We start from the raw sequence: 25,261 nt of genomic DNA, 5'->3' as shown, positions 1-25,261 counted from the left end.
AGCAGGGGCTGTATGGCAAGGTAACTGAGTTATCTCACTGTTACTATCGTCCCAAATGGTAGCGATTTTGGTCACAAAAAACAAGGAGAGAGAATCACACAGATCCTGAGATTGTGCCTTTTCCAGAGTGGATAAAGGATGGACAAGATCAAAAAAGGCCTTAGGTTTATTGAGGCCCTATTAACTATGCAGTTGACATCCCACCCTGATCTCCCGCCTTTCTGCCGCTGGTCTGTCTGGCCGAGTGCTTGACTGGTTCGTGTCCTTCTTGGCCGATCGTTCCCAATCAGTTTCTCTCCCCCCTTTCTGTTCTGGTCCTGTGTCACTCTTTTGTGGTGTCCCTCAGGGTTCTGTGCTATCTCCTATTTTGTTTAATGTTTATATTAGACCTCTCCTGCTCCTCATCTTGTCTCAATGCTTGCGCTATTAATCGTATGCAGACGACACTCAAGTGCTGGTTCGCCTGGATCTCACTCACTAGAAAGTGTCCTGAGGATCTGGGGTCTTGGATGAGAACAAATTGGTTAAAACTAAATGGCAGTAAAACCTAGGTGCTGGGCGTTGGGACCTCCTCCACTCTCAGCTTCTGGACTGCAGAGTTCTGCCCTACTTCTCTAGGCCCTCTTTCCATGCCTACCTCGTTGGTCAAGAACCTGGGGGTCAAAATATCCACATGCCTGGCAATGGACGAGTAGGTTGCAATGGTTTGTGAAACTGGGCATATTAAGTTCTGTATTCTTCGGAAGGTCCTCCATTTTATTCCAGCAGAGTGTCAGGCTTCGGTGCGGCAGCGCTGGTCCTGACTGGCTGGATTATTGCAATTCACTCTATTTGGCACAACCCAGCTATCTGTTAAATCGACTCCAGTTACTCCAAAACCATGCTGCCAGATCTGTTCTTCACCCCCCATTTGGAGCCCTTATGTCTCCCTTGCTAAAGGCAACTGCATTGGCACCCCATTGAAAATCGCACTCTGTTTAAGGCCATGTGCATCATACATCATACCTTCTATGGCCTGGGGGCAGAATATCTGCAGGAGAAATGTGTGCTGCATGCTCCTCCTACACACGCTTTGCGCTCTCGATCCGCTCTCTTGGTGGAGGTCCCTCGGATAAGACTCTCACGGACAGGTGAATGTTCCTTATCAGTGACTGCCGCTAAAGCTTGGAATTACTTTCCCCTCGACCTACGCGGGACAGTTGATCATCTTACCTTCCGCCGGCTGCTGAAAACTCTGTTATTTTAGTTTGCAATAGAAACCTGGAAACTCCTTCACGCAACTAGTGCCAATAGGTCCTCGGGCATATGTGCGCTCAATAAATTAATTTAATATGACATACAATAATTGAGATGTTCTCTTTTTGTACTCAAGCTTATACCGCATGACATATTTTCTGAGAAGATTCATATAAGAGTGTACATAAAACCGTTTTTAAAAACTAAGACAGTGTGGTTGGATTTTATGTGCATAAATATGCTCACTGGCAAAGATGGTGTGAGGTTAAAGGGAAGAACCACAGTGTACTGCAGATGGTAATATGTTTTACCACAGGTGGTAAAATCTGAAATTAATTTTGGTGTTCATAATAAATAAGTTTAAAGTGTGTGATGCATGTGTGTCTTGTGAATCTTTAACAATGGAAAGTGTTTCATGATTTGGCTGTGAGAGCCTAGCCCAGCATCGTAGATAATTGCTGGGGAAAGGCAGTGACAGTGTCAAAATACAAGTGTAATAACTCCGGTAACTTTTACCTTGAGAGGCCCCGGGATAAAATACAGATATTCATGATGTTCTGAGGGCAGTATTGCCACTCTAACTGGGGAAGGCACTAATGCGTTACCACAATAAAATATACCACTATTTTACCACAATAACAAAATACCACAAGATTAGGTGTATCTCCTCCAGAAAATATCCCTAACAGTAGGCATGCTGAAGGTCACTGTGCTGCATCTTGGATGGCAGGTAGACTGGTTCTATTTTAGGAGGTTGTGTTGAGAGATTCTATTGTGTACCTGGAGAGAATGTTTTTATAATAGATTTATTTTAATCATTTGCCAGTACTTCACCAGGTTCTCTGGGTCCAGGGTGGCCTCCTTATTGAGAGAGAACCCAATCAATCTTGAGTGCCTCTGAGAAGGTGCCTTGTGAGAGGATGGCATTGGTGGTGGGTAGGAATGGCGTCATTGCTTCTTTTATGATGGCGGAGGGTATTATGTCATTTTCATTGGTGGTAGCTTTGAGACATTGAAAGTGTACACCAGCTCTTCTTGGGTAAGGGTATTAGGTTAGGCCAGATGAGAGGTTGGTAAAACTATCTGTCGTGAGGTTGGAGCTGTCAGAGTAATGCCGGATCTTGTCCGTTGTGCCCATGTTGATGTAGTTGCACTTGTCTATAGATTGAGGATGTTTTCTTTCTTCTAAGGGGTTAAGACATTGTTCCATGGCTTTGGGAATGGCTGTGCTTTTGTTTGAAGGATGAAGGTGCATGGCAATATAAACAACCTGGAATATGTTTGGATACATCATGGGCATGATGTTAGCACCCTCATATAACAGGAATTATAATGGTAAGTTATGTTCCTGCACATGAATCGTGTTGTCCTCTTAAGGGGGGGCAAAGGCACAATGATAGAGAGGACATCTTCTGAGATGCACAGTATTAAACCAAGTACACCTTTTAGTATACCATGTATGACTGCCACGCTATCTCTTGATAGCGACACGCTGTATCAGCCACTGCTTTAGTTATGGGGCATAATAATGACAGAGAAACAATGTTCTACTTTTCACATACCTGCTTTTCTGCTCTCATCTGCCCTAGTATGCATAGTCAATGCGGAGGGATCATGGAAACTGTAGACTAAAACCTCTGGAGAGCCGCTGTTGGCAGACCCTGCCGTAGACCCAGCTTTGGGGGATGGGCTCGCTCATGGGGCTGGTATTTGATTTCAGTTTTGTCTTCTGGGCTTTATCGAGGCTAAACTTTGCTTTGGTGATACTCTTGCGTAGCATTATTCTTGCATTAAAAACACACTTATTGTTGCTACGTTTCTATGTTTGATTGTTAGTTCTTGTTGCCTCCATATGCCTCCAGGTTCCGAGGAGCGTGTTATACATTTGTAAAGTAAAAAGTAAGTTGTATGTGTGTTCAGGATTTGTCTGCTTGATTTCTTAGTTATTTTTATACTCCAATATATAATATGTGGTCAATGTAACACATATAGGCTCATGGTTTTCATTGCTCCAGGTTTGGTAAATGGGCTGCACATTTATTTCAGTTCATTCTGCAAAGTATATACATGTGCGAATACAAGCTGATGTGATATGGATGCGATGGCGTTGCTCGTGTGTAATAAAGAGAAAACCGTTTATTTATTTATTTTTACATTTGTTAAGCGCTAAACCGATGCACTTATAGGTGCTGAATACAAAATAGGCAAGCAAAACAGGTTACAATTCAACATGAAATTAGGCACCTCTTAGTGGACGATGTCTGAAACCATTGAGTAACACTGACTTAGATTGGGGGTATGGCTGTATAGGGAAGAAGTGGAAGAGGTAATGGGGACCCCGGGATCTGGTTCTAAAATGGTTCATGTCCCAGAGCATATCAAACTTCTAGTTACAAGCTAGCCGAAGAGTGTAGCATTCCTATGTAGAATCACATGTGGTCTAAAGAAACAGAACTCACTCCTCTTCCTGCCAAATTCTCTTCACCATGGGGAGCCAGTGAAGGTCGATGAGGGCTAGGGTGATGTGGTTGTATCTGCGTAGACCCTTGATGAGGCATGTGGCCACATTATAGGATGCTTCTCTTGGACACAAGGGAGGATGATGGGAGGCCTTCAAGAAGTCATTGCCCCCATCCAGGTAGGATAGCACCAGTGCTTGAATGGTGGATCTAAAGCTGTCTAGAGGGGGGAGGAAGAGCTTGACTTTCCACTGGAGAGAGAGCTAATACCAAGCAGTGTTTTCTCAGCTATATGTGTCTTGAAGGAGAGGTGTTTGTTGATGTGGAACCCGAAGGACTTGGTGCAGGAGGTGAGCTCGGGTGTGAAATCCTCACGGTTCATGGTTCATAGACAGGTCTGTATGTCTGGGTGTTCGGTGTTGTTGATGAGAAGTAGGAATTTGCTCTTCGAGGGGTTGAGCTTCAAGTATGCACTGGATATCCAAGACTGGATCGGCGAGAGACAGGTTTTGAGCCTGTGGATGTCCTTGATGGAGTCGATCTTGAGGTATAGCTACGTGTTGTCAGCGTATTCATGGACTTAGATGTTGTGTGTGGCTAGGAAGTCTCCTAGCGCTCCATGCATAGATTGAACATCACTGCAGGACTCCACATGTGACAGCTTTGGTGATCTAAAGGAGTCTGAACAAACTGCTGGTGGTTGGCGAGTTAGGACTCAAACCAGCGTAGGACAAGGTCTCTGATTCCAATGCACTGATCTAAGGTGTCCATGAGCGACTGGTGGTCTACTGTGTCGAAAGCGGACAAGAGGCCAAGTAGAACCAGGAGGCAGGAGTGGCTGTCATCAAGGATGTTGAGGGCATCGTCAACCACCTGTATGGTTGCCTTCTCCATGCTGCATTTGGGTCTGAACCCGGATTGGTAGGTTTGGAGGAGATTGTGGGTGTCAATGTGTTGCAGCAGTTGAGTGGCTACCGCTTTCTCGCTTTTTACTTAAGAAGGGAAGATGGGTGAAGAGGCGACAGCTATCTAGGTTGTTGGGATCCAGAGTGGGCTTATTTAGTAGAGGGAGGATTTGTGCTGTCTTTAGGGTCGATGGGAAAGTGCCTTGAGTTAGGGAGTTGTTGATGATCTCCGGGTAGAGAATCGGAGCTACTGTGGGGAGGGTTTTGAGGATGGATTCTGAGAGGATGTTACCTGTTTACGATGTGGCTTGAAGGGCGGCCAGATTTCTACCAGGTCCTATGCAGACAGTGACTTAAATTCTGTCTAGGTTGTGGAGATTTCATGAGGAGGGATGTGAGGTGGGTCTGTGGATGCCGAGCTGGTGTCTATGTGCTGGCAATTCTTGCTGATTTTGTCGATGAAGAAGGTGTTGATGGCAGTGGACTTTTTGATGTAGTGTGGTATGGCAGGGTCGTGTAGCAGGTTGACACAGTGCTTGTCCACTCTCCTTTTGTTGTCGGCTTCTGCTATGGGTTCTAATAATAGGAGACCTTGGCAGTGTTGATTTGTTGTTGGCGGGTTGCTCAGAGTTCCGTAAGGAACACCAGGTCGGATGCAGTCCTGGACCGGGGCCAGGGATTCTCCTGTTTGCTGATGACTCTTTTGTTGAGGTTGAGTTCTTGAATGTACCAGGGTGTTGACAGTTTCAGTTTGCTGGTGCATTGTTTCAGGGGCACGCGTCGGTCGATGGAGCCTGAGAGGGTGGTGTTGAGTGCTTCCAGTCGAGAATGACAGTTCAGTTGGGGGTGTTCGGTCCATGGCAAGCAGAGGTTGCTGAGGTCTTCTATGAGGGCTTCCACAGGGAAGTTCTTGAAGGACCTGAAGGTTTGCCTGATGCATTTATGCTGGGAGTGCTTCACTGGGATGTGCATACTGGTAGGGCAGAGGAAACATGTCTCTCCTTCCGTCTCCCGTGAATGGCTAATCATTGAAACACAAGTCACCAAAGAGGAAACTCTATTTCTGCTCACCGTGCTACGATAGCAGATATACCACTGTGCTCTAGACTAGAATGCACGTTTTGAATCTGAGAAGAGGTGACTTGTATACCCTGTTCCCTATAAGACATTTAGCAGCAACCAGTGCCTCAACTTCATTGAGCAAGCACACTGGGACGTGTGCATGAGTTATACAGTGTATGACCCCAAACCACCCACCCTATAAATAACTGTATTCTCTGGACATGATGATGGCAGAGGTTTTGTGAAAAGATAGTGACCTCTAAGTCGAAACTCGAGTTGTCCGATTCCAATTGACCTACCCATTGACAACAACAACAAACAAAGAACACATACCAGCGCATGAGGTCTCACATTGGTCTGATACTCACATCAGTCCGATACTTACACCAAAGCTGAGCGCACAATGGAAACAGAACTGAAGCCGCCAACAGCACACCACTTCTCTCACTCTCCTACTCCCTCTTCACCAGACTAACTGAACCCGTCCACTTCTTGTTTATAGATCAGCCTGATCACCTGAGGACCAATTCCATTGGTGACGGTCACGGTATAAATACCTTTAACATTTAACATCCATTAACTGGGGTGCCTAAAGGGTTGATTCTTTCACCACGGGCTTCGAAGTCTTTGGTCTCCCGATTTGACCTTGAGTCGAGACCAGACAGGAGTAACTACTGTCACTGTTGTTTTTTTTTACATTGTTTTTTGCTGATGCTTTGATTGTATTTTCAATTGTGTTTGTGTGTTTTATCATTCTCACGTTCATCCACTTGGCAATAACTCCTCAAAGGCTAAAACTTTACACTGACAAGTCTCTCTCTTTGGCTCCTTCCTTTCTGCCCCTTTGCATACCTCAATTCACCTGCGTTTGGTGGGTGTCACCAACTCTGGACTAACTTCATGCTCAGAGCAATCACTATACCCTTCCATAGACTACAATGTGACCCCGCTTATCTACGATGGTATCTCAAGTGGCTGATTTGTGTCTTGGCTTTTTCATCAAGTTTCTACATCACTTCTCTCTGTCGGGTCTTGTCTCTTACACTCCACCACCAGCTCTTCTACACACCCCTCATTACCTCTGGTCATTTCTCTCTCCCATCTTCCTTCTTAGTCTAACTCAACCATTCTCACTCCACCAACATGCCACTTTTAGGAAGACCATCATCTCTGTTCCTTCTTTTGGCCCAACCCTTCTTTTCTCATTTCTTTTTGCACATCTCCCCTTCTCATCTGCAACTTGCATTGCAGGCCACTGCCCTCTACTTGGATCTCCCCACGTTGCTCTCTTTTCGGCGCCTTTGTTGTGGCCTGCACAAGGAATACACGCAGGCTTGATGATGTAGTTAAAAGTGTTCATTTCCTTCATACACACAGCTTCTGTATTTAGCCTTGTAACTGCTATGTTGACTTCACAAGCATTACTACATTTAGTCTATGGCAAAGTTCACCTGTGTGTTGAATAAAGGATTGAGTCTATAATGATATTCAGGCTCTGAGGAGGGAGCGTCTCGCGGGAAGTCCCCTGTTCCGTCTTGCTTGTCTCTAGTCCTGCAAGAATCTCTTTAGGAGTTCCTTAAGGTCCTTTACTCTACACCCTTCCTCTGTCCCAGCCTTCTTTTCTCATTTCTCTCTACACATCTCCCCTTCTCAACTACACTTCACATTGCAAGCTGAGCCTCTCTCTTCAGATCTCCCACAATGCTCTCTTCTTTGCTCGTTGCTCCATCCCACCCTTCTTTTCTCATTTCTCCACACGTCCTCTTCTCATCTGCACCAAACAGTCGGTCACGGCCCATTTCTCAGATCTCTCCACACTGCTCTCTTCTCTGCCCCTTCCTCCATCCCAGCCTCCTTTTCTCATTGTTCTCTGCATGTCTCCCTGTCTCATCTTCACCACACACTGCAGGCCACTCCTATCACATCAGATCTCCCCACACTGCCCTCTCGAGTCTTCTCTGCTCCTGCCTGGCCAGTGCTCTCCTGCTTCTGCTCCATGCATCTCTTCTTCCCTCTGCTGCATTTCCTTCTGTCCTCCCCATTGATCTCCTCTGATCGTTCTTCTGTCCCCCGCATGCTCCTCTTCTCATTTTTCCCCCTTTCCACTGCTATGTCAATACCTCTCCTCTCCCCTCTTCTCCGCTCATATTTCCATGTTATGGCTCTCCAAACTTCAACCCCTTTGTGACGTCCCGAGTTACGGATAGCGCGCATGCGCGAGCCTCGTTGTGGCCCGCGCATGCGCGGTTGCAATAAAGTGCGCCCGTGCGGCAGTTCTCGCCGGGACGCGGACGAGATAGCATTGCGTCCCGTGTCCTTCCTGTGTGCCTGTATGGATGCATGCGTGTGTGTGGTCCCGGGGGCCACATAACAACTGGCGACGAGGCGGGACCACCGCCGCAACGTGGGCCCAACACGTGGGTGCAGAGGAACAATAAATCTGCGTTGCTACGCGGTGACACGGAGCGGACCCAGCGGCAACACTCCACGTGGAGTAGCAGTAGCGGCCTGAGAAGGTGCTCGTGCGCTGCCATTCCAAGAAGACGCGACAAATTTTTGGAACCCTGACCGCCCCCAACAATCTGGGGACGATCACAACAACACAGAGAGCGCAAAACGTCTGGGCAGAGACCAAGGAGTGAAAACGACCTGGTATACCGGAGTCTGAGGTACGTGGAACCCCACCCCAGTCAGGTTTGCGGCCTCCAAATCACTGAGAGGTGCCTGTGCGACCTGTGAGGATGGCGGGAAGTGAGGGCGAAACAGAAGCTGCGACAAGAGTGATAAGGACTCAACAAGGGTCGCTACTGCCCATGCAGGAATTTGATACTTCTGGCCCCCTGTCCAAGCTAGGCCCCAGGTGGCTACTATGGGTGAAGAAACTAGAAATGTACTTCACAGCCACAGGAACCACCGATGATGACTCAAAAAGAGCGACGCTCCTATATTCGGCTGGGCTAGAGGTGATGCGTATATACGAATCATTCAACTTGCAGATAGTCACATACGCCACAGTAAAGACTGCATTGGAAAACCACTTCATACCCCAGTCAAATGTAGACTATGAAAGATTCCTCTTTTCCAAAGAGAAACAGCGGGAGGAGGAGTCACTTGACCAATTCTGTGCCAGGCTGATATTAATGGCTAGCACGTGTCGCTGGGACAATGAAGAGTCGATGATACGACACCAGGTGATCCAGGGATGCAGCTCAGGCAAACTGAGAAGGCAAATACTGAGGGAGCCAGGATGGTCACTGCAACAAATACAAGACAGTGGCCGGACATATGAGCTGGCAGAATCCAGAGGTGCGAACATGGACGCAGCGGTCCACCCCAGCACACGGGATGTGGCGTATGCCATAAACAAACGGTCCAGGCCGAGAGACAAATGGACCCCAAAGTCTTCCGAGAATAACACCCCTGCCACCTCTGGACCTTCCTGCAACGACTGTGGATATGACCTGCCACACACGGAGGAGTGCCCAGCCAAGGGTAGGTCCTGCGGACGGTGCAATGAACCAGGACACTATGCCCGCATGTGCCGCGCCCCTGCTCCGGTGCCGGTGCAGAGAGGACCCGCGAGGGCACGGGGTAGCGGTTTCAGAAGACAGCGAAGCATCGCAGCGCTTGAACTAGAAATCCAAAAGCTACAGCTCGCGGAGGAAGAAGAAGTAGAAGAGGAAGATGAAGTCTTTTTCATCTCTAACATCGCATCGGGGAGCAAACGAAAAAGACAGCCCAAGTGCGAAGTGAATATATTGGGGGTGCCAACACAAATCCTCATCGACACAGGTGCATCGGTGTGCGTTCTAGCGGAGGAGCACTACCTGAGACTCCCGGGCCCTCCAACACTAGACAAACCCATGGCGAAAATTTTCACGTTTGGGGGAGATACTCCGTTGCCTCTCAAAGGTGTATTCATGGCACCCGTATCCAAGGGGGAAGTATCAATTAAGGCCAGATTCTTCGTCACAGAGGTTAGCCCACACTCCCTACTCAGTTGTGCCGCATCCGAGGCACTAAACCTCGTCCACTTCGCATACGAAGTATATCAGATAGACATTGAGACACTGCTAAACAAATTCTCAGGCATCTTCGAGGGGATTGGGAAATTGAGAGCGCCCCCGGTGCGACTCCACATAGACGACTCAATCAGGCCCACGGCCCTGAAACACAGGCGGATACCTTTCCACCTCAGGGAAAAGGTGGAGGAAGAACTCCGATCCCTTGTCAGCATGGACATCATCGAGAGAGTAGAGGGGCCGACGCCATGGGTCTCCCCGATCGTGGTGACGCCCAAACCAAAACAACCCGGGGCGGTTAGAATATGCGTGGATATGCGGCTGCCCAACGCAGCGATTAAGAGGGAAAGACACATAACACCGACCCTCGACGACATCATTGGAGAACTACAAGGCGCCAAGGTCTTTTCCAAATTAGACCTAAGAGCAGGGTATCATCAGCTCGAACTCCACCCTGACTCGAGGTATATAACAACATTCACGACGCACGATGGCCTCTACCAATTCAAACGCCTAAGCTTCGGGGTCTCGTCAGCCGCCGAAGTATTCCAAAACACCATCCGGGGAGCCCTAGCAGGCCTCAAAGGCGTGTTGAACATGAGTGACGACATCCTGGTGTTCGCAGCCTCGGAATCGGAACACTTGAAGAGGCTGGAAAGCACCCTCCAAAGGCTGAAAAATCTAGGCCTCACGTTACATCGACAAAAATGCAAGTTCTTCAAGGACCGCATAGGCTTCTTTGGCTTCATCTTTCACGCAGCAGGCGTGTCCCCTGACCCTGCCAAAATCAAGGACATCAAGAACGCTGCCGCCCCACAATCCCCCACCGAGGTGAGAAGCTTCCTGGGGATGGTAACATACTGTGGGCGGTTCATTAAAGGGCTAGCGTCAACGGCAGAGCCGCTCAGGGCGCTGACGAGGAACGACACCGCATGGAAGTGGGGCGCCAGGGAGCAAGAGGCATTCCAGACCCTGAAGACCGCCCTGTCCGATGGCGACACCATGGCGTATTTCAACCCTGGAGTGGAGTCTGAAGTGGTGGTAGATGCGAGCCCGGTAGGGGTTGGGGCTGTACTGCTGCAACCTGACGAACGTGGGGATATGCGCCCTATCGCATACGCAAGTAAAGCCCTCTCCAATACCGAAATGAAATACTCACAGATTGAAAGGGAAGCACTAGCCATCCTGTGGGGCTGCCGCCACTTCCGCCTATACATCCTGGGCAAACCTGTTGTGGTGGTAACGGACCACACGCCTTTGTTACCAATACTAGCCGGCGTGTCATCGAAACCACCACCCAGGATTGAAAGGTGGATGCTGGCCCTGATGGAGTATGGGGTACGACTGGTGTACAGGCCAGGCACCAACAATCCGGCAGACTACCTATCACGCCATCCCAACAAAGAGAGTCCAGATACAGACATTGGTGCGAGTGACTGTCACAGACTACTATGTCAAGTGGTGGAAGGTTCCCTTCCAACGGCGATATCAAGAGCAGCCATATCGACGGAATCAGCCAACGACGAGGTCTTCGGCATTGTCTGGACGGCAATCAGAAGCGGCGACTGGAGAGAGGTGCTGCGGGACAACTCGCGCCGACAAGAAGTGGCCCGGAGAGACCTCCAAGCGCTCTGGAAGGTGCGAGAGGAGTTGTCCATCTCGGACGACGGGCTCATACTGAGAGGACGCCAAATTGTCGTGCCGAGGACGCTGAGATCCCGGATACTAGAACTGGCACACGTTGGTCACCAGGGAGTGGTCAAAACAAAGGCACGGTTAAGAGCAAAAGTATGGTTCCCGGACTTGGAGAAAATGGTAGACAACTTTGTAAAAAGATGTCTAGCGTGCCAGGCCGCGACCCCAGGGGACAGAGCTCCGCCGATCCGATCTATGGAGCGCAGCCAAAAACCATGGGGGACAATACATGTAGACTTCGGATCAACAGGACGGGGCATGTACTTTCTGGTAGCGGTGGACCAATGGTCACGATACCCCGAAGTAGAGATAGTTGAATCAACGGCGACGGAATTCTCAACGAAGGCACTAGACAAGATGTTTGCCACACATGGGTTCCCAGACCTTATATGCTCGGACAACGGCCCGCCGTTCACCGGCTACCAGTTCGCCACCTACCTCAAGGAAAGAGGAATCCAACATCGCAGGGTGTCCCCACTCTGGCCACGGGCCAATGGGGAAGCCGAAAGGATGATGCGGACCCTCAACAAAGTCCTAAGAATATCCGCCAGCAGCGGGGCAGACTTGGAGAGAAAACTCGTGGAATTTCTAAGGGAATACCGCACGACGCCTCACCAGTCCACGGGAGTGGCACCTGCGGAAGCACTATTCGGACGATGCCCAAGAGGACTGCTACCGGAGGAAGAAGGCCGAACACCCGGAATTATCGACAATGAGAAGATTCGGGAGGAGCGAGTCAGGCGCAACGAAAAGGAAAGTGAACGACGAGGGTTGCAGGAAAAGGAAATGCGGGTAGGAGACACGGTGTTGGTCAGGAATCGACACCCGGAAGGCAAACTGTCTCTCCCATTTGAGCCACGCCCGTGGAAGGTAACCCATGTGAAGGGCACGATGGTAACGGCGGCCTGCGATCGAGGGACCGTCACACGCAACCGGTCGTTCTTCAAGAGAATGGAAAATCCAGTCGAGAATGAAGCACCGGAGGAAGCCACAAGCACGGAGGAACCACCCGCCGACCCAGGCGAGAACGGGCAACACGCCCCAGCTGGAGCCGAACCCGGCTGTCCCATGCGGGCCGAGACCCCACCAAGATATCCCGTCCGCCGAGAGCGGAGGTTGCCAGGCTATCTCAAGGACTATGTACTAGACTCGGGCGACTAAGCCGAGAAGACCTGATGGGACGTAAGTGTAACTGCTAATGGCTGTGTTCAAGGCCACCAATTGTTTTGGGGTCTATGTACCCCGCAAGTTTGTGTTCCATTTTTGTTAAAGTTGAAAAGGGATGTGACGTCCCGAGTTACGGATAGCGTGCATGCGCGAGCCTCGTTGTGGCCCGCGCATGCGCGGTTGCAATAAAGTGCGCCCGTGCGGCAGTTCCCGCCGGGATGCGGACGAGATAGCATCGCGTCCCGTGTCCTTCCTGTGTGCCTGTATGGATGCATGCGTGTGTGGGGTCCCGGGGGCCACATAACACCCTTCTGGCCCCTCGCACATCTGCGTCGATCTTTGCTATGTCCCAATAGGCCATTTTCTCTTTTCGTTCCTCTAAACACACGCAACCCTGCTCTCATTCTTCCATCACAGCTGCGTCCTCCCTTTGCAACCCTTTTCACTTCTCTACCGCTCTGCTCTTCCCCTCCACACTTGTCCTTCTCACCTCACCTGCACCTCATTCTCCCCTCGATTCTCTCCTTCTCTTCTTGACCGTTCTTTTTGCACCATTTCCTCTCTCCTCTCAATTCTCCTGCCCTCTCTTCCCCAAACCTCCCACGTCTTCAAATGTCCCTCCTCTCCTCTTTCCAAGACTCGTGTCTACTCCATCACATTCTGTCCTAATCTCTCATTCTTTTTTCTTTCGTTCACACGCGCCTTCCCCCTCTCGGCACCACGATTCTCCTATTATTCACACCTCTGACCCCTCTCTTCTGGTCCTTCTTATACTCCTCCCCCGCCCTCCTTGACTGCCCATGTCCTTGCTCTCTCTATTTTCCCTGCATTGCTGCTGTGTGATGTCACTGCCATGGCAACCAGCTGCATCCTGAAGTAAACACATAATAAAATTAAGCTGCTTCTCTCAGCCATGGTCAGGACGTGGCACTTCTTCACTGTGGGGCAGAAAGGGAGGGGAGAGGTTGCTGGCTGCAGAAGACCGCAGCACTTCCGCATGACGCACAGAAGATGGACGACGCAGCGTGACCCATTGAGCCATTCTCAGACCCTCTGCGGCGCGATGACCCTCTGATCTTACATGCCAACAAGTCCTGTGTTTAAAAGAAATGCTTGTCCAGGCCTGGTTATTACTGTGCTTTCTGGCCATTATAAATTAAGGATTACACGTCCCAGAATGCACAGAAAAGCTAGGACTGGGTGACAATCGCTCAAGTGACTGACATTGGTGTACCACGGTGGCTTAATTTCGACACAACGTCTCCTGGGGTTACCTGGTAAAACCCACAAGATAAATCAGGCACACAAACACGGATTGTTTGATTTTGTGTCATAGCTTAAGCACTGTTTCCACACATATCTTATGAGAACAGTTAATCAACACAATGATACAAAATAAATACGAAGCCATACCAAATCCAAAATGAATTGACAGTATTTTTTTTTCTAATTCGTTAACAAGTTGTAACAATCCCCAAACAACTATTGTTTTACTATATATTTGGTTGTAAACCTATTTTAGGTAAGAGTGTATGGAAAGTGGATAGGTGTGCTGTACCCTCATACTATTTTTATGTTTAGCTTGTATTTTGCAATGTTAGATGTTTACATTTATCACAGTGCCTGCCACCTCAGGAGAAGCGGCTGCCATGGTCCTAGAGAGGGTTGGCTATGTTACCTTCTGAGCAATGGATATGCACGGCCATAGCTCAGCTGGGCTGCTTGCATGGAAGTGACCGAAATGAGTGTTGGAGAGGACCACTGGAAGAACGGGCATGCGAACCAAGGGGGATCGGGGGGAGGGGGTACAGCAGTGACCCACTGGAGGCTGCTAACACAGGCCCGTGTCCCCCTCCTCACGGAAATAAGTGGGCTGGCCACAGAGAAGCTTTAGTGGCCCATGCCCTTTGACCTGTTATGGGTGAGAGTTCCGGGAAAGATAGGCATGTGTGGAGTGGAGCTGCATGGGTGAGGAACCAAGGGTGTGCCCAGGATCTTTGAGGCCAGGGACACCCAGTATGTGGGTTCTCCGAAGCCCGCCCCCTCCCTCTACCCCACGCCCCCTGGAAAGGCTGCCTGCGTGAAAGACCCTATACTTACAATGCAACATTTTTCCTTTGTTACCACCACTGTTCCCCTTCAAAAGCCTCCTCCTACTGCCCCCTCTGCCCCCGGAAAACCAAAAGTCTATGCCCCTGTCTCAGGGTGTCATTGGAGGCCTCCTCAGTGCGCCATACGGGCACAACCAAGAAGAGCGGGGTAGTACTTGAGCCCGTTCGGGGCTCCATCCTGGGTGAGCGGCATGCATGACTTTGGGTATGTTGCATCATGATTCACCTTAGCCGGTGAGGAGGCCACAACTCCTGCAAAATACAGGCAATGTTGAACAAGGGGCACAACTAAGAGCAGTTACAACAGAGGTGGATAGGTTTTTAACTCCATCACTGATGTTATTTGGGTAATGGGACCACGGCAGACTGCAGCTGTCCATGGATCAAGCTATCTATTCATTTTCTGATACGAGGAAGCCCCAGTCTCATCTGTCCTTGTACTTCCTCCTCAGAGTCACATGATGTGGGGGCGCAATGGGAATGGTGTAGCTATTTGCTTCCTGGAGGTACCAAACTGCGTAAGGACTGATGAAGAAGCCCAGTTATAAGTGTGGGTGTTCGCCCGGTTATGGGTCCCACCTCAGGGTGTGTCTGTGAGTATATAAACTAACGCCTGCTTGTTTCACACAGATGAGCGGAGAGCATGTTGGCGCGATGCTAACTTTGTTTTAACATTTTCAAAGGTTCGTCCTGCCATTGACACAGACCCAGGATTCTTCATCCTTAGCCATCTCCTGTACTCACTCAAGCCTTGCACCCCTTCGGAAAAAAGGAAACATACCCCGTCTCTGAGCGCTGCAAAAAACAAACAGGAAACGGGAAAAAGCGCAGAGCAAAAACTACAAATAATTGGACAAACTTGCATACCAGAAACAGATATGACTATATAAATACGAAATCCTCAAAGCAAAAATATTATACTATTCAGAACACATCACCAAAGAAACCAACACCCAGAAAGAGATCTTCAGCATCATCAACAAGTTAAGAAACCAGCCAGCACAGCCACTCCCTCCTAGAAACTGGGCTGCCCTTGCAAACCACTGTAAAAACAAATTCATAAACATCCAACAAGTCATCAAGAGTATGTCCAGGAACAACAAAAACTCCACCAACCAGCCAACTCCTCAGTTAACTACAAGTCTATACGACTTCACACCTAGTTCGACAGACACATTCAGCAACCTAGTGAGAAAAGGCAACAAATCAGGATCACCAGCAGACCCTTGCCTGCCAGACATCTACAAGATCATCCTCACCCAGGAGATGCCTGCAGGATACGTCCAGAACCATTCACTGGATCCGTACTGCAATGTTTCAAAGCGGCATACATTGAACCACCCCTCAAAGCCCCCCAGGAAACACTTAAACAACTACCGGTCTATCTACAACATCCCTCGCTTGGTGAAATGTCTTGAAACCTACGTATGCAAACAAATCATGGAACATGAAGAAAGCAACCAGGTATTGGACCAGGCACAGGTCGGTTTCAGACCCAGGAGTGGAATGGAATCAGCACTACAATCCATCATGGATGACCTAAAAACTAACGCTGACTCCAGCATCACCTCAGAAGTAATACTACTAGAACTTTCAGCAGCCTTCAACACAGTCCACCACAAATACCTCATCAAAGACTCCAAGAAATAGGGATCAGCAACTTCGCTTTGCTATGGATAAATTCCTTTCTAACAGAAAGAACAGAACCAACACCAACCTGCAGCGTTCCACAAGGCTCAGCCCTCTCGCCACTACTCTTCAACATCTACATGACCCCACTCATCAAACTCATCAAAAGACATGAACTCACTTGTTACAGCTATGCAGGTGACAGACAAATCATGTATAACATCAGTATCACCGGAGAACTACACAAAACCCTCTTCACTGCCTGACACAAATAAATGGGTGGATGAGCAGTAACAGTCTAAAACCCTATCCTGACAAAAGAGAAATCATGATCACGCCCAAAAGCCAATCAAACATCACATTCCTTGGGGTAGAGAAATTGGAAAATGACTGGAACCTACCAAAGTAGTCAAACATTTTGGAATATTAATGGACAACTAATACTGGAACCACACGTCAATGCAGTAGTAAAGAAATGCCTCTTCCATCTAACCACAGGCAAACCGATACTAACCTTCCTCACATTCCCACACAGAACACTGGCTGTCTTCTCCCTCGTCATGTCAAGAATAAATTACCCCAGCAACATTTAGCTTGGAATGCTAGACTACTTCACCAAAAAATGACAGAAATGTCAGAATGCGGCAGCAAGACAACTCATTACACTAGGAGAGAACACATCACACAGCCACTGAGAACCATTCATTAACTATCAGTCAAAAAAAGGATTTCCTTCGAAACACTCTGCATAACACACAGAGCAATCCATGGAAAAGGAGTAGAATTCATGAAAGAACAAATCCATCTACACACAAACGAACACCAAGATCCAGCAGTGACATTCGCCTTGCACCAAAGCAATATACGAAACTGAAATATGGTGGATCCGCCTTCTCATGCATCTCAGCTGAACACTGGAACTCACTCCCCAAGGAATTATGAACAACAGAACACATGAAATTCAGAAAACTACTAAAAATCTGTCTCTTTAACTCACCAATCTAAACAGGAAGCACTATAGAAGAAAACCACCCGAACGTGATACAAGGAGAGACACAGCAATTGATGGCATCATCAAATTCGACTCAGCCGAACTGGCCTATGTAGTGTTTTTTTAACCAAACTGGGCACGCACAACCAAAAGAAAGCATAATGTTGGCAACCACAATATAATAGAATTTCAGTGTAAACAAAACAAATTAGCTTCCAAGGACACTCAGACCTTCCACTAAACCTACTGAAGCGTTAGATTTTTCCTACAAACACACCGCTCAAGCACCAAATACTACATACACATACCTTTACCACAGCACCATCTAGAAATCGCACAGCAAACTGGACATACCCTCTGACATCCCACTCAATCATAACATTATACATCTCCAACATTACACCATCGACACACAAAATAATCCCATGCAGACTGACAGACCAAAACAACACCAAATTCCTGCCATCTAGAAGAAAACCCAACAGTGACCATTTTCTTTTAACTGAAGCTGTCAACAGCACAGCAAAAGCTCTCTTGCATTCTCCCTCTCCATCCAACTAACTCTCCCAAACCTTCCTTCCTTTCCAGATCCACCTGAGTGATTGGAGGCCATGAAAATGGCAGCAGTGCATGGTATAATGGGCACACTGAGGTGTATGCAGCATTCGTTGAGGCACAACTCAGTTAACAGTGAGGTATTGATGGTGGGAGCTGTGAGGTCTTTTGGGATGTACCCATTTGGCCTTTGTAAATGGGTGTATAGCCTGCACCTGTCTCCTGGGTAAATTGCTAATGCCCTGTCACCTTGAGGGATAATGTGTTGGATCCATATTTGGTTATTTTAGCTTCATATATTACGCACACGTTTGCCCCTCTTACCTGATTTAGACTAACATTTAGTGGCGTATGACATTACTGCTTGTTTGGACTATCATCATTCTTGTTATTGTGTCAGCCTTAGCCTGTCAGACTGCTCCAGATTTCACAAAATGAGGCAGCTCGGCTCTTAGCATGTGGCATAGGGGCAGGACCGCACATCACCAGTGGAATTAAACCGACTAATGATTCACTCTTTTCTTTCCCTGCTTTTGTAGCAAAGCGTCTATCTTTAGACCTGACCCCTTTTATGACCAGGTTTATCAAAAAATCTTTGACACAAGGGATAGTTCCTCATGTTTTGAAACAATCTATAGTCACCCCTTTACTGAAAGAAAATCACTCTAGAGTCAGAGATCCTTCAAAACTATAGACCAATTGCTGGCCTTACTTGGCCAGCGAAAATCCTCAAAAAGGTGGTTACTGGTCAACTACAGGATTTTGTGAAGCAGGAGTCTCTGTTGGATAAATTCCAGTCTGGTTTTAGACCAAGACATGGAACAGAGACTGCCCTCCTGTCCGTCCAGAATGAGTTATTGGCGGCCGCGGACCAGGGTGAGCTCTCCCCCCCTCGTGATGCTGGATCTGTCCACGGCTTTTGATACAGTGAATCACCTAACTTTGTTGAATCAATTGCAGACTGTGGGATGGGTCTCCAAGCATGCCATAGAGTGGTTTCAATCATTCCTACTGGATCGCCACCAACAGGAGAAATTGGCTGAATTTCTTTCTGACTCGATTGGGTTAAATTGCGGTGTCCCACAGGGGTCATCAATCTCATCCCTATTGTTCAACTTATATATGCATGCTCTTTTAGAGATTTTGAGACACCATGGTATGAGTTTTCAAACCTATGTTGACGATACTCAGATCTTCATCCGGTTTGATAACCTTGATGAAGCATTTGATAAGTTACGTCAATGCTTGGGCGAGGTTGATCATTGGATGTCTGGCAGTCAGCTGCAATTAAATGCAGGTAAAACTGAAATGATTCTATTTGGTCCAAAACATCTTCTTGTGGCAGCAAAGAAACGACCTGTTCCAACTCTTCTTGGTACAAGTCTAAGGTTTGTCTCCAAAGTTAAGAATGTAGGCTGTGTATGGCAGGATGACCTTACCAGCAACTGTCAGGTTGGTGCTAAGGTCCAGGCAGTACGCCATACTCTGAGACTCCTTAGGCAGATACTTCGTTATATCTCCGAGGAGGCTTATGCCCCAGTGTTGGGTGCTCTGACGAATGCCCATCCTGACTACTGTAATAGTCAGTTGATGGCCATTCTGTTTAAGCAAATTCAGAGACTTCAGAGGGCTCAAAATGTGTCTCTTACGCTGATCTTTAAGTTGGGCAAAACCGCTCATGTGTCTCCTTCCCCCTGTGCCTTACACTGACTGGAGGTGGAGGATCGCATTAAATTTAAGGTGGCCTGTCTTGTCTTTAAATGTTTGAACAGGCTTACTCCAGTCTACGTGAGTGATCTACTTCACCGCTATCAGCCTACCACAGATTTGCGATCCAGAGACTGTAATCTTCTGTCAATCCCTCATTTGGGGGATACTACCAGACAAGACAGAAGTTCGCTGTTTTTGGACCGAAGTTGTGGAACTCGCTTCCAATTGAGATAAGGACTACAAAGTCATTGAATCAATTTCACAGGGTTCTTAAAACATTTATATTCAAATAGTTTCACCTAAATCCCTGCTGATTTGCTATCTCCCTGGAGCCGGGTTCTGTCTTGTTCGCATGTCATACATCACCTGCGCCGCTATACGGTTTAGTCCGTCACGTGCGCATTATAAATGCAAAAATCAAATCAAAACAAATCAGTCCCACACTGGCTCCCCGCTCAGCAGCAAGTTCCCTTCAAGGGTCTTTGAAAGGTCTTGGGACCCTGCGCCTTGTTAAAAACTTCTCACACATATTCCCAGTTCTGGATCCGCTCCACTCTTACTTCGGAAAAGAGTCGGTTGTTCCACTTTCTCCAACTAGTGCCCCCATCTGTAGAACTCCACCCTAGCCAGTCCTGCTCTTACTCTTTGCTTGCCATAAAAGCAGCTAAAAACTATTTCTATTCCTCTAACTCTATATCTCCTTTTTGGCAGAGCAGTTCCATATGGCGCAGGGAGACCACCTAGAAGCTTGATCGCTCTTACAAAATTGTAAACATATATAAACATGATAGCTACAACATTGTGTAGATTCGCTGCATTGTACTGTTTTAAAGCATAATTGCTGAACTGTTTCATATTATAGAGCAGTACCTACATTGTAATGCATTATAGAACATTGGCTACATTTCTGGGCATTAAAGGTCAAGTACTACATCTGTGTATTACAAAACAATACTTCAATGTACTGTATTATAAGACAATGGCTGAACTGTAGGAAATGATATTCATTGATACTATAGGACACCACATACACTCTCATCTAGTCCATTGCAGAGCAATGACCTAATGCCCAGATGCAAACATCCAATTCTACTTTCTTGCCAACCACTGGAAGGCATAGGGCACTTTGGACCCAACAACGCTCTCCATCCAAGCCATAAACTACAGCACGAATACATCATACAATCCGAACTCCTACCATCTGCAGGCTATGTATCATATCATAACATCATAACATGGCATATGTTCGGTTTCTAGAAAAATAAAGACACCAAATCCTTGTGAGCAGTTAGATACAACCCACTAACCATCACTCCTTACCCATCAAAACCTCCAGAGATATTGATTTACCAACAACTTGGATATCACGTGAAGACATACAAAATTAGTAACAAGACGTAACATGGGTTCAGACCAATGAAGGGAATAGAATTTGGAATTAACACTCTTATCCATCTGGGACACATTGAAAAAGAACCGAGATGCTGACACACCAAGTTCCCTCGTCAACCTGGAGATCCAGTAGCATTTAACACAATCAGTCATAACTTCTTCCTAAACAGACTTGATGATACAAGATTAGAATGCTGCGCTGTGCTGAAGGACTTTCTTCCTTTCTCGTAGGATGGAGACAGCAAACATTCCTCTTTTTAAATCACCATCCTGCGATGTCACCTACTGGGAGCTCGTAGCAGTCCCTGGCTTCAATGGGAAATTCCAAGGAGACGCTTCCTTCTCATTCCTAGCAACTAACCCATGGACCCCCCCATACTAAGGGAATAACCGTCTCACCTTCAGTACAGCCCTAAACACCTGATTGTCCTTCAGACTGCAAGGAGGAAAACAGTGCTGGCGCTCTCACTTCGGTGGCTGGACTCAATCTTGTTAGACTCACACACACCACAATGGATCCAGAACTCCAGGATCTGCCTAGATTCTAGATTTGGAATTTTCAAAATGTCAGCATCTCAAACTCAAACATGACCAACTGACTGAACCAAACAGACAACCAGGATTTAGTATCTAGCCTCAGTTCTGAACATTCCACCAATGCAGGCAAACCAGAGCAGGCAAACACGCTCTCTGTTCCACTCACCATGGGGGCCCTACTACAACTAGAATACACAGTTCTTTGTCAAAATACCCCCAGGAAAATGTAGTCATGTGAAAATGTAGCCAACAAAAAGTTGTTTTAAATAATGTAGTTATTCAATACAATCAATGTAAAGTGTGAAAATGTTGCCAGTAATAAGGTTGCCAAAATCTTTATTTAAATACATAAAAGTACAAGGCTGTAGCCCTAACAATGACCAACACTTTTCATAAAACCTCCACAATCATCCTAACTCAGTTCATACCCCCTCCCCTTACTCTAATTACAACCCTGAACTCTTACCTGACACTAAACCTTCAGGATGCTAAAGCACTTTATTTGCATGTTACTCAATACAAAATCATTGGCAAATGATTCCACTCCGGCAGGTGGGGGGATTGCCTTATAGTGAAGCCTTTATCCTTCACTCATGGGAACTCATTGGGAGAAAAGCATTCAGCACCACCAGGTGGAGGAATTGCTTCATGGTGCAGCCTTCATCCTTCACTCATGGGGAGGAAAGCATTCAGCACCGGCATGTTGATGGATTACCTTACAGTGCAGCCTTTATTCTTCACTCCTGGAAACGTATTGGGAGAAAAGCATTCAGCACCGGTAGGTGGTGTAATTGATTCATAATGCAGCCTTCATTCTTCACTCGTTGGGAGAAAAGCATTCAGCACAAGTAGGTGGAGGAATTGCCTTATAGTGCAGCCTTCATTCTTCACTCATGGGGAGGAAAGCATGCAGCACCGGCAGGTTTTGGATTGCCTTATAGAGCAACCTTTTTCCTTCACTCGTGGGAACTCATGGGGAGCAAAGCAATCAGCACCAGCAGGTGGGGGAATTGCCATACAGTGCAGTCTTTATCCTTCACTCGTGGGAACTTGTTGGGAGAAAAGCATTCAGCACCGACAGGTGGTGGAATTGCTTCGTAGTGCAGCCTTCATCCTTCACTCGTGGAAAGGAAAGCATTCAGCACCGGCAGGTTGAGGGATTGCCTTATAGCGCAGCCTTTATCCTTCACCCCTGGGAACTTGTTGGGAGAAAAGCATTCAGCACCAGCAGGTGGAGGGATTCCCTTATAGTGCAGCCTTCATTCTTCCCTCGTGGGGAGGGGAGCATTGAGCACTGCCAGGTGGAGTTAATACCTTATAGTGAAGCCTTTATCCTTCACTTGTGGGATCTCATTGGGAGAAAAGCATTCAGCAGCAGAAGTTGAGGGATTGCCTTATAGTGCAGAATGTACTCTTCACTTGTGGGGAGGGGAGCATTCACCACTGACAGGTAGAGGGATTGCATTATAGATCAGCCTTTACACTTCACTCATGGGGAGGAAAGCATTCAGCACTGGCAGGTGGAGGGATTGGTTCCATGTAATAATGTCCCCTCAAAAATATCGGCATGCAAATAAATCATGGAAAATTGCTGTTTTTGTGGGGACATTATTACATGGAACATGCGGGAGACAACCCCGCAACCTCCAAACCCTTTTTTGTCATGGGGACTGGGGGACACCCTTCATTCTTCACTCATCAGAACTGTTAATCCACTGTATATAAAAGTAATTAAAGCTGTTGTAGCACAAATTTAGGCAAGAACCCACACACAGCTCACCTTGGCAATCGATGACTCCAACCGGGAGAACCAAAGCAGATGGGAAGATTTCCCAGTGACAGCCCTGGCCACTCAGCCCAGGGTAATGTGACCCAGGAGAGAGGGCAGGACTCCCAGGGAAACCCTCAATGGGAAGAAAACCCTGGACGAAATCCCCGCTCGTACAGATCAGGATGATGGTAGAAAGTTGGACGTCTCCGACAGGAACCCCCGGGAATAACACAAGACACCTTGTCTGCAGTTATGAGAAGGGAAGAAATAGGGAGCAGGTTAGAGGAGAGCCCAAGGAAAGAAAAGGAAAGAGAAATCAATGGAAATCCTCTCACCCGAAAAGGACTGAGGGAAGAGGACGAGAGTTCGGATCTGGAACCTGACTGAGTAGGAAAGCTTTGGGAGAATCTGGAAGGATAACGGGAGATGAGAACCAGGTAGAAATACACAAGGGAACCCTAGAGGATGGAAACTTACTCAGATGGGATACTGGCCAGAACGGGAAACAAATGAGATTGATCCGCAAAGCTGACTGAGAACGAAACTAGTGAAAGCTGAGGGAAGGATCTGAAGAGGGAAAGTAAACACAGGGTAAGTCGGAACCGCAAGCACAGACGGAAATGAAAGCATGGAGAAAGAGGAGGATTCAGAAGCGAACTCACGGAGCGTCAAAGGCAGAAGCGACGTGAAGCACTGGCCGCTTCGTTTCCGGATAAAGGATCACGTGATCGGTCGGCCACACGTCAAGGGAGCGTGCAACAACTAGACCGCTACCAGCCGGTCGGGGAGAATCACAAGCTTCCAACTTGGAGGTGTTAGGAATCAAAGCGGCGCAAGAGCGGGTCCATGCCCATAGAGACCACTTGCAGCGATGTGTAACAGTATGCCCCCTCCTCCGGGAGGGCGCCCCGGGTTTACCCGGATGAAGCAGGAAAAAACACTGCACAAGACGGGGTGCGTGAACCCCAGAAGCTGGCTGCCAAGTTCTTTCAGCAGGAGAATAACCCTTCCAGTCAATCAGAAACTTCAATCGACCACGACGGAATCGTGAATCAAAGATAGCAGCCACCTCAAATTCAGGACCACTGTCTGTGAGAACTGGAGGTGGTAGAGAATCCCCATCGCAATGAAAATGATCCCGCACCACTGGCTTAATCTGGGACAGGTGGAAAACCGGGTGAATCCGAGACCAGGAAGCAGGTAAGGCAAGTCGGACAGCGGCAGTCCCAATCTTGGAGAGAACTAGAAAGGGACCAAAGTACCTGGGAGATAGCTTAGAAGGGACCAAATGACGAGGAAGAAATCTGGAAGCCAACCAGACCAAATCCCGATGGTCAGTTCCTTAAAGTCTCGACGACGAAGATCAGCGTAATTCTTCGCTCGATCCTGAGCTTTCTGTAACGACTGCTTAGCAAGTCTTTGTCCCTCGTGGATATCTGCAATCAGAGAATCCACACCCGGACAGCCTGAATCGGAGGGAGACACATTCGGAGCAAAGGGAGGGTGATAACCATAGGTACAAAAGAAGGGGGTGGATTGGAGAGCAGAATGCAAAGAGTTATTGTACGCAAATTCTGCAAATGGAAACAGTTCCACCCAATTGTCTTGAGCGGCAGAAATAAAGCACCGTAAGTATCCCTCGAGGGTTTGGTTCAATCGCTCAGTTTGACCGTTCGTCTGGGGATGGTATCCAGATGAGAGGGCACGTTTAATACCCAGCATGCGACAAACCTGTTGCCCAAAGAGAGAGGTGTACTGGGGACCTCTATCTGACACAATAGTGTCTGTTAGACCATGGCGAGAAAAAACTTCAGAGAGAAAAATTTTGGCCATGAAAGGAGCAATGGGTAGTCTTCGCAAAGGAGTAAAGTGTGCTAACTTGGTGAAATAATCGATCGTTACCATGATAGTAGTCATATTCGCTGATGCCGGTAGATCAGATATGAAATCAGTGGAAATGATCTGCCAAGGACGGTCTGGTATGGGCATTCTTGCTAATAACCCTAACGGTGGTGAACG

General features: G+C 47.7%; 1 protein-coding gene across 2 annotated transcripts in view; it reads right to left on the bottom strand.

Moving 5' to 3' along the window:
- Positions 1–25,261, bottom strand: part of KCNN1 (potassium calcium-activated channel subfamily N member 1) — a 742,449-nt gene that overhangs the window by 93,183 nt on the left and 624,005 nt on the right. The window lies entirely within an intron of this gene.

This window comes from Ambystoma mexicanum, chromosome 1p, assembly GCF_040938575.1.
Source record: "Ambystoma mexicanum isolate Mex_15411 chromosome 1p, UKY_AmexF1_1, whole genome shotgun sequence".
NCBI lineage: Eukaryota > Metazoa > Chordata > Amphibia > Caudata > Ambystomatidae > Ambystoma > Ambystoma mexicanum.
The sequence above is the reverse complement of the archived record's forward strand: the minus strand, read 5'-3'. Positions and strand labels throughout refer to the sequence as shown.